Below are 17,611 nucleotides of genomic sequence, written 5' to 3'. Positions count from 1 at the left end.
CCATTCAGACCCCAGGGAATGCTTCTAAAGCTTCTTGCCCTATGTCCTGGAAACAAAAATGGACTTTGCTGAATGTTGTAACAGCTTACAGTTTGTGTCACTGCCAACATCAGAGACAGACACTGCTTTGGAGTCTGGGGAGGGCTGAGAGAAGGGGAGGGGAGTCTGGGGAGGGCTGAGAAGAACTTAGGTAAGAGAAAAGATAAATTAATCAACTTGCCAAATCCTTCCTTTCTGATATTTAATAGCATGAATGCAATTAATTATTGCATAACAAAGTGACCTGTGTCCATTTTCTTGTTTCTCTTTCAGTTTCAGTTACTGTTCCAAACTGGAGATATTGACAGATTACATTGGCATTGACAACAGTTGCACATGGCAGCTGAGGGACATTTTCCAATAGAACAAGCCTTCTCATCTGTGTATGTGTAGATCTAGATGTAATACGTGTGGACATGGTACCAATTCTTCCTATTGGCATTTAGATGGATATTGAACATTAAATTGACAGAAAGATTTATTTTAAAAAATTAATAAGATTTGATTAAATTTTAAAAAATAAAATATGTCTTTAAGTAATAAGATTTAAGTAATTTTGATTTAAAATTTTATGCTAATGTATATAGTTTGCTTTTTATTTTTAATAGATCATTTAAGGCCGGGCATGGTGGCCCACGCCTGTAATCCTAGCACTCCGGGAGGCCGAGGCAGGAGGATCGCTCGAGGTCAGGAGTTCGAGACCAGCCTGAGCAAGAGCAAGACCCTGTCTCTACTAAAAATAGAAAACAAATTAGCCAGTCAACGAAAAATAGAAACAAAAAATTAGCCAGATGTGGTGGCTCGCACCTGTAGTCCCAGCTACTCTCGAGGCTGAGGCAGAAGAATAACTTGAGCCCAGGAGTTTGAGGTTGCTGTGAGCTAGGCTGATGCCATGGCAGTCACTCTAGCCTGGGCAACAAGTCAAGACTCTGTTTCAAAAAAAATAATAATAATAGTAATAGACCATTTAAAATATTTTGAAGTAATTTTTAAAATTTTAAGTTTTATTTTTCTTATTTTTATTTGTTTTATCAAAATATATTCAAATCTCATATACTTTGAAAACAATTACATTTTAGTTTTAATTCTTTAGATCAAGGGCTGGAAAACTTTTCTGTGAAGGGCCAGATAGTAAATATTTTAGGCTTTTCAGGCCATTATGGTCTCTATTACAACTACTCTGCCGTTGTAGGACCAATACATAAATGAATGAGTGTGACTGTGTGCCAATAAAACTTTATTTATAGAAACCACTGCAGACCTGATTTAGTCCACAGGCTACAGTTAGTTAATGACTGCTTTAGACTGTTACTGTCAAGAGAACACAAATTATGTGAAATTTTTTATTTTATTTTATTTTTTTTTTTTTTTGAGACAGAGTCTCACTTTGTTGCCCAGGCTAGAGTGAGTGCCGTGGCGTCTGCCTAGCTCACAGCAACCTCAAACTCCTGGGCTTAAGTGATCCTCCTGTCTCAGCCTCCCGAGTAGTTGGGACTACAGGCATGCATCACCATGCCCGGCTAATTTTTTCTATATATATATTTTTAGCTGTCCATATAATTTCTTTCTATTTTTAGTAGAGATGGGGTCTCGCTCTTGCTCAGGCTGGTCTCGAACTCCTGAGCTCAAACGATCCGCCCACCTCGGCCTCCCAGAGTGCTAGGATTACAGGCGTGAGCCACCGCGCCCGGCCAAATTTTTTATTTTAATTACATGTTAGTGGCCAGGCACGGTGGCTCATGCCTATAATCCTAGCATTCTCGGAGGCCAAGGTGGGAGGATTGCTTGAGCTCAGGAGTTCGAGACCAGCCTGAGCAAGAGCGAGACCCTGGCTCTACTAAAAATAGAAAAATTAAAATAGAAAAAGTAGCTGGGCACGGTGGCACATGCCTGTAGTCCCAGCTACTCGAGAGGTGAGGCAGAAGGATGGCTTGGGCCCAGGAGTTGGAGACTGCAGTGAGCTATGATGACGCCATTGTACTCTAGCCCGGACAACAGAGAGAGACACTGTCTCAAAAAAAAAAACCAACCCGTATGTGTACACTGTCAACTTAAGAATCACAAGACCCAAGTGTGACCTAAGAAGGATGCTGAGGAAGGGAGAGCAACAAGAATGTGGAACAGGATATTGGCCAAGTGTAGTGGCTCAAGACTGTAACTCCAGAACTTTGGGAGGCCAAGGTGGGAGAATCACTTGAGGCCAGGAGTTGGAGACCAGCCCAGGCTGTATGTGGGACTCTGTCTCTAAAAAAAAAAAAAAAAAAAAAATCGTAAGATCTATAAATTTGGAAAGGAGAATTTATTTCTTATAACATGTTGTTGCCTGCAAAGTGGCCACACTGACAGGCTGGGAAGTATAGCCTCTGGCAGAAGCCAAAAACAGGCACTTTGAAGGAGTTTGAAGGAGGGAAGAGTAAGACAGGAATTTAAGCTGACTGGGTTGGCCAAGTATACATATTCAACAGGATATATAGGAGGAGCTAATTTTCTGTAGAGACAGGGTCTCATTTTGTGGCTCAGGTCTCGAACCCTTGGCTTCAAGCGATCCTTCTGCCTAGGCCTCCCAAGTGCTAGGATTACAGGTGTGAGCCACCACACCCAGCTCAACATGTATTTTTCATTTTGTCTTTATGAAGTTATATTTGTTAAGATGTGAAGATAGGATATATTCTGATGTAATAGTTTTACTGTCTTGATTTACACTTTTTACATATTTAGGCATGTGGTAAATGAGCCTCCGTTTATACATTTGTCCCAGGTCCTGCAAACATCCCAGGTTTTGTTTGTTTCTCCTTAATCAAAATCAAGGTGACATGACTACCTTTGCCTCAGAACTCACCATTCAAACGCAGGACCCAAACAGATTCAAATAGTGAGGGATATTCAAGATACCTGCAGAATTCCAACTGTCAACTTAAGTAACAGAGACTCTCTAAAAGAAAATTATATTTATGTGGGCAATGCAATGGGAATATGTATGCCATAGCAAACTATGTGCTTATTCAGGGAGGTAAAGGAAGACAAAGGTTTTTAAAGGAAAAATGAGGAGGCTTCTGTGATGGTTTTGAGATAATTATCCTTGGCTACAGGGATCAATAACAAGCATGGTGTCAGTCCAGGGTTGGACAGGTAATTGCTGGGCAGACATCCTTACAGATGCATTTCTTTATGTAAGGTTTTGGTGGCCTTTGTGCAAGGTATTGGTTTTTGCAGAGTCTTTTGTGATAGTTCTTGCTATCAGGCATTTATGCATGAGAGCCCTCCTTTTGTGGCCTTCCCCAGGTCCATTTGTCAAGGTTTTTAACACAAGTGACTCCATTTTGATTCTGGCAACTTTTATCTTTTCCGCTTTTGATCCAGATCTTCTCCAAAAGCATCACTGATCAATCATCCTGTAGTTAGGTTTTGATTGTCCTTCAGTGCCAAGTTGGACATTTCCTGGATTGTTGCTCTGGTCTCACATTGGAGGGAGTGATTAGCAACTACCAGGCAGTGTCAAAATCCTTTTCATCACATTTGAGCAACAAGAGAGGTTTGGAGGGAGGAGCTCTCTGGCTAAGTCTACCTAGAGTCCATTGTTAAATTCATTTTTATCTGTTTCATAGGCATTGGCTATCAACTCCAAGTGCTGGGCCAGCATTATTTTGTTAGAAGTTGTACTTCTGCAGAAATTTACAAATAACAGGTACAAAGTTTAAAAAGGAAAATAATAGTAATGTGATAATCTCAGTTTGCATAATAGTTTTGAGCCATGAACCTAGGCTTAAAGGCAACCAACTGAATAAATTAAATGAATATGAGGAATTAGGTGAGACCTGATGTAACCATACGGCCAGGTTTTTTTATTTTGTGTATTTGGGTCTCACCTTCCCCAGAGGAATTTATCCAGGTGCAGCATGTAGTATTAGCAATAGTGCAGACATTTCCTTATTTAACCAATACATAATATAGAGTGATTTTATCACCCAGTATCCCATGACTGGGTTGATCTAAAGCAGAGAGTGAGCAATAGTTGTCTTAAGAATACTGCCAAAGGTACCCACTAGGTGAACTAAAGGATTTCTCAGGGCAGGTTCTGTCAAGCTACCAGCAGAAGCTATTGATTGTGAAATTTCAATTACATCATTATCTTGTCAGGTGAAAAATGTAGGCATTAAGATGAATAAGAGTCTCATTAAAACATTGAATCTTGTTCTGACATCTTGGGAAAAACTGTCTATGGCATGAAATTGTCAATTTTTTCTTCTGGTTTGTAGCTTGAATGTCTCTGGCTATGGTATCAGGCAGTTTGATGAACTTTTTGTGTGGCCCATAAATCAGGCATGAGACTTATTCCTTAAAATTCATCTCATTTAAAATTATAGGGCTTTAGGAATAGAGCAGTTCCTGTTTTTAGTAGTTCCATGGAAGGAAGTTGGATTGGAGGAACCTAGGAGAATCCAAGCTCTAGTCTAGTCCTCAAGTAGCTAATAAAAACTCAAAAACAATGTACGGGACAATAATCAAGTAAGAAAAGTATTACGGCTTTTATTTTAAGAAACGTAACTTTCCTCGCCATAATCATCCTGATTTTTACCAAAGAGAATCAGAGTAAGACAAATTTATTTGCAAAATAAATTTTAGTCTCATCAATTTTGCTCTGATTATTTACATAAGTGCAACAAGGATAGCAATGGATTACATAGGAATCTCAGATTTGCCAACCTCTTGAGGCTAGGAAGACAAACCAAGGAAGACTTTGGTTTCTGGGCCTGTGAGGAAGTGACAATTGTTCCTCACTCACTGTCAGGCTTGGAACCCTTGAAGCCTTTGCACATTCTGAAATATGACATTCCAGTGAAAGCCATTGGTAATAAAACCAATGTTTTCAATTGTATCCTGTTATAAAAAGAAAGTAATTTTTTTTTTTTTTTTTTTTTTTTTGAGACAGAGTCTTGCTCTGTTACCTGAGCTAGAGTGCTGTGGCGTCAAGCTCACAGCAACCTCAAACTCCTGGGCTCAAGCAATCCTTCTGCCTCAGCCTCCCAAGTAGCTGGGACTACAGGTATGTGCCACCATGCCCGGCTAACTTTTTTATATATATATTTTTAGCTGCCCAGCTAATTTCTTTCTATTTTTAGTGGAGATGGAGTCTCACTCTTGCTCAGGCTGATCTGGAACTCCTGACCTCGAGCAATCTTCCCGCCTCGACCTCCCAGAGTGTTAGGATTACAGGCGTGAGCAAAAATATACTTTTCCAAATTGCTATACCCTATAGATAGTTTAAGAGAGAAAATTTTCTTAAATCTGGAAAACAAAACATTTAAGAACCAGCAGTGTTTTAAATAAAAGTCACAAAAACATAATCTTTATCAGTTACTTAATCTCATGTAAGTAATTTTTGTTTTGTTCCATCTTGATTGGCAGTTTCGTGAATTTATCAGTTTATTAGAGTTTTGAAAAAATTTTTTTAGCCCATTGATCTTGAAGTTTAATAACTTTTAACTTTAAACTTAATAACCTGTTTTTAAGACTGCTTGTAAGAGTCTTTTCCATGAATCTAATTGCAAATGCTTTTATAGCAGACTCAAAACTGTGGATGACAGAGACTTAGAATAGCTATGGTTAAAAATCTGATGAAAGTTTATGATAACTTGAAATTGACAAGGAAATATGGTTATTTTTATGGCATTCAGCGTAACAACCAGGAATCGTGACTGACAACATATTAGATTCCTAAGAGTTTTATATAATTTTGGAACATTTATATTGATAACATATTCATAAATGTAACTGAAAGATCTAACATCACTTATCATTTGATAATATTTCCCATATAATTCAACATCTCAATTAAGTCTGATTTAGTTCAATATCTCTCTTTTTATGAATCTTTGAGAAGTTCTAGGGCCCTCTGGAACATCCTAAAGTTAGTTCAAGGTCAAAAAAAATGACTTAAGTCAGAACTTGATCTTGGGGAAGCATGCCAAAGATTCAAAAGGTTTAAAACACTTAATCAAAACAGGATCACAGGCTGGGCATGGTGGCTCACGCCTGTAATCCTAGCACTCTGGAAGGAGGAGGTGGGAGGTTTGCTTGAGGTCAAGAGTTGGAGACCAGCCTGAGCAAGAGCAAGACCCCTGCCTCTACTGAAAATAGAAAAAATTAGCTGAGCAACTAAAAATAGAAACAACAACAAAAAAATAAGCTGGGCATGGTGTCATATGCCTGTAATCCCAGCTATTTGGGAGGCTGAGGCAGAAGGATCCCTTGAGCCCAAGAGTTTGAGGTTGCTGTGAACTAGGCTGACACCATGGCACTCAACTCTAGCCTAGGCAACAGAGCAAGACTCTGTCTCAAAAAAAAAAAAAAAAAAAAACACCTTACTTTAAGATTTCAAATTGTATGAAAAGTTCATTTGTAAACATCTATCCTCTTTATACTTACCTAATTTATTTCATTTTAACAATTGTACCTAAATTACTTATAAAAATGAGATATTAAACAAAGCTAGTCATCATTTCAAGTTATTTCCCTGTTAACCATTGTTATAGCCCGTTTAATATCAGGTGTTCACCTAAGTAAGAAACTTAAAGTTTTTTTTTTTTTTTTTTTTTTTTTGAGATGGAGTCTCACTCTGTTGCCTGGGCTAGAGTGCCATGGCACCAGCCTAACTCACAGCAACCTCAGACTCCTGGGCTCAAGGGATCCATCCTCCTGCCTCAGCCTCCCGAGTAGCTGGGACTACAGATATGTGCCACCATGCCCGGCTAATTTTTTCTGTATATTTTTAGTTGTCCAGCTAATTTCTTTCTGTTTTTTTAGTAGAGACAGGGACTCGCTCTTGCTCAGGCTGGTGTCAGACTCCTGAGCTCAAATGATTCTCCTGCCTCACCTCCCAGAATGCTAGGATTACAGCCGTGAGCCACCTCGCCTGGCCTCTGAATAGAATTTATTAAGGGATTTCTAGCTGACTATGCCATGTGTAATATTACCCTATAAACACAACGTATAATATAATACATATATACATGAATAAACACACATAAACACATATAAACATATATACACACAAAGATCTTATAGCTTTCATTTTAAAAATTAGTCATGAGACAGTAAAACACAGTAAAATAAACTTTACCAAATTTGTAAAAAGACAGCTGGGTCCAGATTATATTTTGACAAAATGGAACAAGTTCACATGGCTAAACTTTTAAGATTTTCGTTTATTCTGATAGGTAGTCTTATGAAGGTTGTAGACAAAATTTTGGATAAAACAGTTTCCATAGCAGTTTAAAATAAGCATCTTTTACCCTTCCTTTTCCCCTTTCTTTAGTCTCAAATAAGATTAGGGGTTAATTCCTTGGTGTTTACATTTAATTGGAATGTCATAACAATTTGAATGTCAGATATGCTTTGCCATGTTTTTGTTTTAATTTGTAACTAAAAGGACAGTTGCATTAGTGAGTTTTTTATTTTAATACAAATGGGGAAAAAAGTCAGCAGATTGGGGGGGCGGGAAGAGAGATAGCTTAAAAGCCTCTACATAGTAACCCTAAAGTTGCAGTTTGTAACTCAGTTTTAAGAAAAACAAGCATGGGGAGTTCAAACGATCTTCATGATGGCCATTGCTTTAAAAACATGCAAGAGAAAAAACCCAGGTAGCCATTTGGAGTTCAAGAAAGCTTGGCATGCCTTAATGTTTGAGAATCCCATTTCATTTTTTACTAATCTCTTGAGAGCAAAGAAAATCCTATAAGCCCTATAGCCCTGTCAGGAAAATCTCAGGAGTTTGGACTGATTTTTATTTTTGTTTTTATTTTGTTTTTGGTTTTTTAGAGATGAGGTCTCATTCTGTCACCCAGGCTGGAGTGCACTGGCACAATCATAGCTCACTGTAACCCCGAATTGTTCAAGCAATCCTCCCACCTCAGTCTCCCAAGTAGCTGGCATTGCAGCCAATAGAACAGTCACCATCATCTAAAACATCAGTCCAGCTGGGTATGACTGAGAGAAGACTCACTAGGACAGAAAAAGTGATCCATGGAAGCTGGGAGCTCAAAGAGCTCAAATGAGTACTGGACACTGGTTCCGAGAATCACCAATTTCTTCCAGTGATCATACTTCAGTCCCGCTTCGGACACCAGATTTGCCAACCTACATAACAGAGAGAGGCTCTCTAAAAGAAAATGATAGTTATTTGGGAATGAAGTTTGCAACGGGAACATGCATGCTATAGTAAACTATGTGTGTATTCAGGGAGGTAAAGGAAGACCTTCCCGGAATATGAGGTTTTTAATGGAAAAATGAGGAAGATTACATAATTGTTTTGAGATAATTATCCTTGGTTACAAGGAGCAATAACAAGGGTGGTTCCAGTCTGAGGTTAGATAGGCAGTTGCTGGACAGATACCCTAGCAGAAGTAGCTCTCTCTGTGTGTAAGGTTGTGGTGGCCTTTGTGCAAGTTTCTGGTTTTTGCAGTCTTTTGTGGTAGTTATTTTTTTTTTTTTTTTTTTTTTTTTTTTTTTTTTTTGAGACAGAGTGTCGCTTTGTTGCCCTGGCTAGAGTGAGTGCTGTGGCATCAGCCTAGCTCACAGCAGCCTCAAACTCCTGGGCTTAAGCGATCCTCCTGCCTCAGCCTCCCGAGTAGCTGGGACTACAGGCATGCACCACCATGCCCGGCTAATTTTTTCTACATATATTTTTAGCTGTCCATATAATTTCTTTCTATTTTTAGTAGAGACGGGGGTCTCACTCTTGCTCAGGCTGGTCTCGAACTCCTGACCTTGAGCGATCCACCCGCTTTGGCCTCCCAGAGTGCTAGGATTACAGACGTGAGCCACCGCACCCGGCCTGTGGTAGTTCTTATTATGAGGCATTCATGCATGAGAACCCTTCCTTTGTGGCCTTTACTGTCTCCATTGGATGACTCCCTTTTGATTCTGACTGCTTTCACAAAGCACTTCTCACATCCCTGTTGCTGATACTCTGGTCCAAGCCCTCTTAATTTCTCACCTGGTATGATGAGCTTGGTATTTTGTCAACTTAGCTAAGATGGAACTATGTTTCCCAGAATTCCCTTTCCTGTGTAGTTTTGGGTGAGAATTTAGCACCAGAAGGAGATTTGGTTAAGATTTAGAAAGCAGATGTGAGGCTGTAACCAGTTTGCAACTGGAATGCAGCCTAGGGGCAGGTGCTACTGCAGCCCATGAGCGTTTCCACTGATGCGCTGGTTCCCCTCATTGGTGTGAGGTGGCAGCTCGGCCCTCAGCCATTCCGGCTCCCCCTGGATTTCTACCTTCATCTTCTCTAACTCCTGGGCTAGATATGATGAAGGGCAACAGCTTCTCTTGCAGGTCTTCATCAAAACTGGATGCTTGGAGGTGGGGAGAGACCAATGGGGGATCTAGTTTGTTCTCATGGATTCCAGTTCATCTTCATGGGCTCCATTTTGACCTTGCCCTCCCCCTCTTCATGTCCACCCTTCCTTTCCAGTTATGTGCTCTGATGACTTCTAGCCCAACACCAGATGCACAAGAAACAGCTGTATGTAAACTGTTTAAACAGCACCCACCACTGCACCAGGTCAAATTCCTGTAATAAATCCCTTATTCTATACCACTTCTAATGGTTCTGCTTCTCTGATAGGACCTTGACTGATACTCCTGAGTTGGTGCAATTGACTCCTAACTGGTCCTCCTGCTTCTGTCCCTGCCCCCTGGTCAGACAGATGTGTTACTCCTCTGCTCAAATCCCTCCAATAGCTTCTAAGTAAATGCGAGAATCCTTACTCTGACTGTGCCAGGCTCAGTTTAGATGTCTCCCAACAGAAGTTCCCAGCAGTCAACATCATTGCCTCATCTCCAAACATTACTGGCTGCCTCAGCCTCATTGAGAGGCAAATGCTAGTCTTTGACACGAACTCGATTAAGCCTGCCATAGTGCAGACCACAGCAGCTTCAACACTCACGTCTGACTCAGGACTCATGAAGGCTCTGGTTTCCCCAGCAACTACTCAGTGGAAAGGGTTAACACACTGCCAAAGTGCAGACTTTTGCTCCTTAGGATTGCAATCCCCCCAAAAACATTAGCATACAACTTATGATTCATCCTCTGTTTTCTAGGGAACATAAGCTGACATTTAGTACCAAAAGAGATAGTTAGGGTATGATTTGGGGGTTGGATTTTATACCCATACAAATGCAATAAAGGCCTCATTGCTGGTAGTTAGTGGAGTGATAACAACCCTGGCCTTCAGTTGGCATTACAATTATTAAATCTTTTACTTGTGGTGAAGGGAAGACTTTGTGGAAAATCAGATCCAGGATCGAGTTATAAGGGGCAGGCCGGGCGCGGTGGCTCACGCCTGTAATCCTAGCACTCTGGGAGGCCGAGGCAGGAGGATCGCTTGAGCTCAGGAGTTTGAGACCAGCCTGAGCAACAGCGAGACCCTGTCTTTACTAAAAATAGAAAGAAATTAGCTGGACAACTAAAAATATATAGAAAAAATTAGCTGGGCATGGTGGCACATGCCTGTAGTCCCAGCTACTTGGGAGGCTGAGGCAGTAGGATTGCTTCAGCCCAGGAGTTTGAGGTTGCTGTGAGCTAGGCTGATGTCACGGCACTCTAGCCCAGGCAACAGAGTGAGACACTGTCTCAAAAAAAAAAAAAAAAAAAAGAAGTTATAAGGGGCAGAATTGCAAAGGACTCTAAATGAGGTCTCCTATGTCAAAGTCAAGGCCCTGATAGAGAAAGAGTAGGACCCCAAGACCTGAGATAGAGCCATTAGGGTGGACAAACTTAAGAATCTTTATCTCACAAATTCTCTGGAGTTCTCCTGGGTGGCAGAGCCAGACTCTTTCTTCTTTCCAGGGAAGAACAATTTCGTCTTGACTATGAGATGATCTCATGTGAAGGAGGTGCTTCACAAGATTTGTTCTCCTTAAGACCTGTTCCCATCACACCCTCAAATAACTGAGGTCAGTTCCCGGGAAATTCTGAGTGTGGAAATTTAAATCTTGACCTTGGGAAAAGTAAGCTACACGTCAAAGGACTTGAAAGATCTAGTTTATATACGTGGGAGTGATCTTGGGGGTTTTAGACATGGCAACCAGGGTAGGGGGGCAGGCAATGCAGAACATAAGACTGCCTAATGGAGAATACATTGACACAGACCACTCTTCAGTAACCCAAGCTTTGATAGTCTTGTAAGGATGCCTGGAGCTGGCCTCTGGCAGATAGTTTCCAAAGATGGTCACTATCAAGTTCTTGCGCTTTGTACATGCCACTCCTCACATCAAGAGATGGAGTCTATTTTCCTCCTATCTTTGAATCTGGACTGGCCTTGTGACTTGCCTTAACCAACAGAATGTGGTAGAAGTGACATACCTAGCCTTAAAGAGGACTGGCAGCTTCAATTTCCTCCCTCTTGGATGTTAGCCACCATGTAAGAAATCCAATCACACTGAGACCATCACACTATGAGGAAGTGAGCTAGTGTGAGAAAGAGACGCAGACCAGCCCCCAGGTGTTCCATCCATTGCAGCTGAGGTACCATTGTGTAAGTGAAAAAGACATGTTGAACGTTTCAGCTCCTGCAAACACCCAGCCCAGATTGCAGAATTGTGGGAAATAATAAATTGCTATTGTTTTAAGTCTTTAAGTTGAAGTGGTTTGTTATTCATCAACAGACAAGCGAAATATGGTCTTAATAGTTTGCAAGGGTGGTTTCCTAAAGCCTGGGCTGGTTGATGGCCTACAATAAATAAGGTCAAGATACTAAAACTTCCATGGTGCAGTATTTAGGGAGAGGTAAGAAAATGCAGGGAGGTGGGATTGTAAGACCTAGGAACTCAACACCTGACTGTGTTCTCTAGGAAGGCCCAGAGAACATCCTCTTCACTAAGGCAATAAGAAGTTACTGATAAGTATATTAATAAAGAGGATACCAGCGTCTTTGAGTAGTAGCTCAGTGATGTCTGTCTTCAGTAGGCTGGGATTAAGAGTGAGAGATGCTGCCATGGAATTGAGATCCCTAATATCAATCATAATATTGGGATTCCAGAATGGCAGAGGGGGCATCTAAAAACAGGTGATATAATTACTATGTCATAAATATAATTACTATAATAGGCAGCAGAGCCAGAGTGTCAATGAGTGTGTGTTGACCTGCAAGGATCTATGGCAAGTTGACTGTGGGGATGGTATGGATGGCTGACTGTGTGGTTCTTGATTTTTACATCTGAAGAAAATCAAGAGCTGGTAAGAAGACTGACATCAGCTGCCACAATAGAAAATCCTCGTCCTTCATCTAGATCCTTGATCTAAGTTTACAGAACCAGAACTCCTTAACTATAGGGGAGAACATGACTCCTTAAGAAATGACTCTGCAATGACACCATAATTACATATAGTAAATATTCCTCCAACCCTCCCCCAAAGGGGGATGATCTACTGCCATTTGCCAGGGTAACTATCCATTGAAAAAGAAGAATATTTAGAATTTTCAAAGACTGTTAAAGATATAGAGTCTGTGCCAACATGGAAACCAGAAGAGACAAAATACCATCATAGTCCCCTGATTAGAATAGGAGCTAAAGGAGGCCCGGTGATAGATGGAATTTAACCTAAGTCCAATGGGTTTCATAGAAACTGACAGAATCCTCTTATGGAGTCCATGACCTGTGGAGTAAAGGCTACTACAATAGAAATAGCCAAGTGGAAGCTCCTGAAACTGCCTGCATTATCAATGTTCTCCAAGGAAATAGTGCCAATAGAACATGTACGCATATCCCATCTTGAATCAAAAGTGTAGTTTATTATATCTCAAACAAGCAGCAGCATGATTAACCAAATATGTGCCTAAACTATGGACACAGTTTTGCCATCTTAACGGTAGCTTGTTTATGCCAGCAGCGAAGCCTGGAGAGCGAGTGGTGATGGAATTGTGAAAGGTGTTTTTTCCACAGCTCGTTGAGAATCGAATATTTTTCCTTGCAAGAAGTGGTCCAAAGCCTGGAAGAAGTGGTGGTCAGTTGGTGCAAGATCTGGTGAATACGGTGGATGACAGAGTTTCCAAGTCCAGCTGCTATAGTTTGAGCAACACTGTTCGTGTGACATGTGGTCACAAGCATTGTCTTGCAAGAGGATTGGCCTGTCTCTATTGACCAGTCTCAGCTGCTTAATCATAAGCATCCTCATCATTTCATCCAATCGGGTGCAGTAGACATCCACTGTAATCAGTTGACCAGGTTTCACAAAGCTATAGTGGATGATATCAGCGCTGGACCACCAAACAGACACCATTAGCTTTTTTTGACAAATATTAGGTTTCAGACTGTGGTCTGGCACTTCATCTTTATCCAACCATTATGCCAAATGCTTGTGATTGTCAAAAAGAATACATTTGTCATCACATGTAACAATACTGTGTAGAAATGGTTCGTCTTTATGTTGTGACAGCAAAGAAAGGCAAGCTTTGAGACGATTTCTCTTCTGACGCTCATTTAATTCATGTGGAACCCATCTATCCAGCTTCTTTACCTTGCCCATTTGTTTCAAATGGTCCAATATTGTTGGAATAGTAACGTCAAACCTTGCTGCCAATTCATGCATAGGTTGAGATGGATTCACTTCCACTACAGCTTTCTGTTCATCATTATCCACCTTGGTCTCAGGTTGCATACGTGGCTCATATTCAAGATTAAAATCACCAGAATGGAACTTCTCAAACTATCAATGTACTACTACTGTGTGTGCATTAGCCACATCCTTCCCAAACACTTTGTTGATATTTCGAGATGTCTGCGCTGCATTGGTTCCATGACAGAACTCATATTTGAAAAATAATATGACTTTTTGACTTATCCATAGTTTCATAAAAATTGCTCTAAAAACATTTTGAAAGATAATCACAAGCCAAAACATGCGTTTCAAAGACTGAGGATGTCCCTTCACAATAAAAATAAAACTAGAAGTGTCAAAGTGAAATGTCAGAGATATCAACTGTCAAACTTAAGGAAATCAGATATTTCATATTTAATAACTATATACACACACACAAACACACACACATACACACATTCATGTACAATCATGTACCACGGTCAATGACAGACTGCATATACGGCAGTGGTCCCATAAGATTTTACTAACATATTTTTACTGTACCTTTTCTATGTTTAGATGTGTTTTGTTTTTCTTTTTTTTTTGTTTCCTTTGAGACAGGGTCTCTCTCTGTCACCCAGGCTGGAGTGCAGTGGTGCAATCACAATTCGCTGCAGGCTTGAACTCCTGGGCTCAAGTGATTCTCCTGCCTCAGCCTACTGGAATAGGTGGGACTACGGGTGTGTGCCACCACGCCTGGCTACTTTTAAATTTTTTGTAGAGACAGGGTCTTGTTATGTTGCCCAGGCTGGTCTCGAACTCCTGGGCTCAAGTGATCCTCCTGCCTTGGCCTCCCAAAGTGCTGGGATTACAAATGTGAACCACTGCACCCGGCCTGTTTAAATATGTTTAGAGACACCAGTACTTACCATTGTGTTACAATTGCCTACAGAATTCAGTACAGTAACGTGTTGTACATGTTTGTAGCCTAGAAATAAGCTATGCCATATAGGCTAGGTGTGTAGTAGGCTATATCATCTAGGTTTACACACATATATATACACACAGATATGAGTGTATATACATATGTGTGTATATATGTATGTATGTATATATACATTTATATATATATGTGTGCGTGTATATATATGAGTGAGATTTATTTTAAGGGATTGGCTCATGCAATTGTGGAGGCTGACAAGTCCAAAATCTGCAGCGTAGGCTGGCACAGGCTGGAGACCCAGGGAAGAGTTGACGTTGGAGCTTGAGGCTGAAGGCAGACTGCAGGCAGAATTCCCTCTTCCTTGGGGGAGTCAGTCTTTTTTCTTGTAAAGCCTTCACATGATTGGATGAGGTCCACCCACATTATGGAAGGTAAATCTGTTTTATTCTAAGTCTACTGACTTAAATTTTAATCTCATCTAAAAATTGCCTTCCCAGCAACATCTAGACGAGTGTTTGACCAAATATTTGGGTACCATGGCCTAGCCAAGTTAACGCACAAAATTAACCATGATACTACGCTACAGTTTATTTCTGCAGTATTATTTCTACTCTAATATTTTGTTAGTGGTTGTGTTCCCCATCATATAGCTATTAAATTCATTTGTTTGGCCTCTGGAAAAACAGATGGATCATGGTGGATGATAGATAGACTACTGTAAACTTAATCAGGTGATGGCCCCATCAGAGCTGCTCTACTGGATATGGTATTTTTACTGGAGCAAATCAGCACAACCTCTAGCACTGTGTGTGGTTACTGATTTGATGAGTGCTTCTTCTCAATACCCATGAGAAGAGTTGACCAAAGGCTGTTTGCTTTTACACCACAACGTTACCGTTACCGTGCTAGCTCCTTCACTCTCTCCCCTCAGGGCTTTGTTAACTTCCCAGCTCACTGTTATAACACAGTCTTAAGGGACTTTGATCGCCTTGACGCTCCACAGAACATCATGCTGGTCCAACTATACTGATATCATCATGCTAATTGGACACAAATGGGAAGTGGTGAGCACCACGTTTGCCAGAAAGTAGAAGATTAATTACAGTAGTCCTCCCTTATCTTCGGGGGCTACATTCCAAGACCTCCAATGGATGCCTGAGACCATGGATAGTACCAACCCTACATATACCTAGTATTTATATACTATGTTTTTTCCTATACATACATATGGTAATAAAGTTTAATTTATAAATTAGGTGTAGTAAGAGGTTAACAACGATAATTAATAAAATAGAACATTTATAACAATAGACTGTAATAAAAGTTGTATGAATGTGGTCGCTCTCTCAAAATATATTATTGTACTGTATTCACCCTTCTTCTTGTGATGATGGCAGATGATAAAATGCCTACGTGATGAGACGAAGCGAGGTGAATGATGTGGACATTGTAATGTAGCATTGAGTCAGAGCAGGAGCCCCTCCTAGGGCTCTGCCGGGTCCCTCAAGTGGGAAATGAAGGAAAAATCTTGAGTCCCTTCAAAGGAAATTCCAGACATCTAGCTAGCCTTGAAAATTAAATGAGCACGGTGCTAAGCAAGCAGATAGTAAAGGAAGTCCTCCAAGCAAGCCAGAGTCCAGAGTTGTTTTGGTTCCCTACAGGAAACTAAAAGATAACATTTTAACATAGTTCTTAAATTGTTTTTCAGAAACCCCCACCAGACAGAAAATACTGACCATTATCACATAGACCTCAGATAAGGGGGAAGTGAGAACTGAACTCTGACTGCCTTTCTCTGTTCTAGATTTTTTCCTGAGGGGCCTGGAGGGGACCACATCCATGGGCCAAACCAATGTATAAACCTCCATGTATTTAGTTTATGATTTTGCCTACAACTTCTGCTTTCCTGAAATGTACCCCTGCCTTTAAAAACCCTTGCTTATAAGCCATTGGGAAGTTCAGGTCTTAAGCATTAGCTGTCTAGTCTCCTTGCATGATGCCATGAAATAAAATGCCTTTTTCTCTAGCAGCAACTCTTGGCATCAGTGGCTTTGCTGCGCCTGGTGAGCAGACCTCAGTTTGCTTTGGTTACAGCATTAGGCTGCTATTGACCTTCTGATGATGATTAGAAGGAAGATCATCTGCTTCGGGTGATCGTGGATGACTGACCCATGGCGTTGTTGATGACTAACTGGCGGGCAGTGTATCCAGCATGGGTACTCTGGTGGGCAGACTGGAATGGTAAGAGGTTTTATCACACAACTCAGAATGGCACACAATTTAAAACATGAATTGTTTACTTCTAGAACTTTCCATTAATATTTTCAGACAACTGTTAACTGAGGGTAACTGAAAACTTGGAAAGTGAAACCTCCGGTAAGGGGGGACTACTGTACATGACGGTTCATGGTCCTGCGACATTGGTAACATTTTTAGGAGCTGAGTGGTTTGGGGCATGCTGAGTTCAAGCTATCTGCCTCATCTACCCTACACTTAGAAAGAGCAACAGCAGCTTGGTGGGTGTCTAGATTTTAGAGGCAGAATATAAACACACAGAAGTACTTCTCTAACCCTTTATTGGGTGGCTGGATGGTGCCAATTGTGAGTAGTGTTAAGAGCAAGAGAGGGCTGTTGTGATATTGTGAAATATATATTTGGTCTTCATCCATTTCCTGGCATACGACTTCTAAAATCCTGGAGGCCGGGCGCGGTGGCTCACGCCTGTAATCCTAGCACTCTGGGAGGCCGAGGCTGGTGGATCGCTCGAGGTCAGGAGTTCGAGACCAGCCTGAGCAAGAGTGAGACCCCGTCTCTACTAAAAATAGAAAGAAATTATATGGACAACTAAAATATATATATACAAAAAATTAGCTGGGCATGGTGGCACATGCCTGTAGTCCCAGCTACTCGGGAGGCTGAGGCAGTAGGATCGCTTAAGCCCAGGAGTTTGAGGTTGCTGTGAGCTAGACTGACGCCACGGCACTCACTCTAGCCTGGGCAACAGAGTGAGACTCTGTCTCAAAAAAAATAAATAAATAAAAATA

The sequence above is a fragment of the Eulemur rufifrons genome, chromosome 8, assembly GCF_041146395.1.
Source record: "Eulemur rufifrons isolate Redbay chromosome 8, OSU_ERuf_1, whole genome shotgun sequence".
Classification (NCBI taxonomy): Eukaryota; Metazoa; Chordata; class Mammalia; order Primates; family Lemuridae; genus Eulemur; species Eulemur rufifrons.
The sequence above is the reverse complement of the archived record's forward strand: the minus strand, read 5'-3'. Positions refer to the sequence as shown.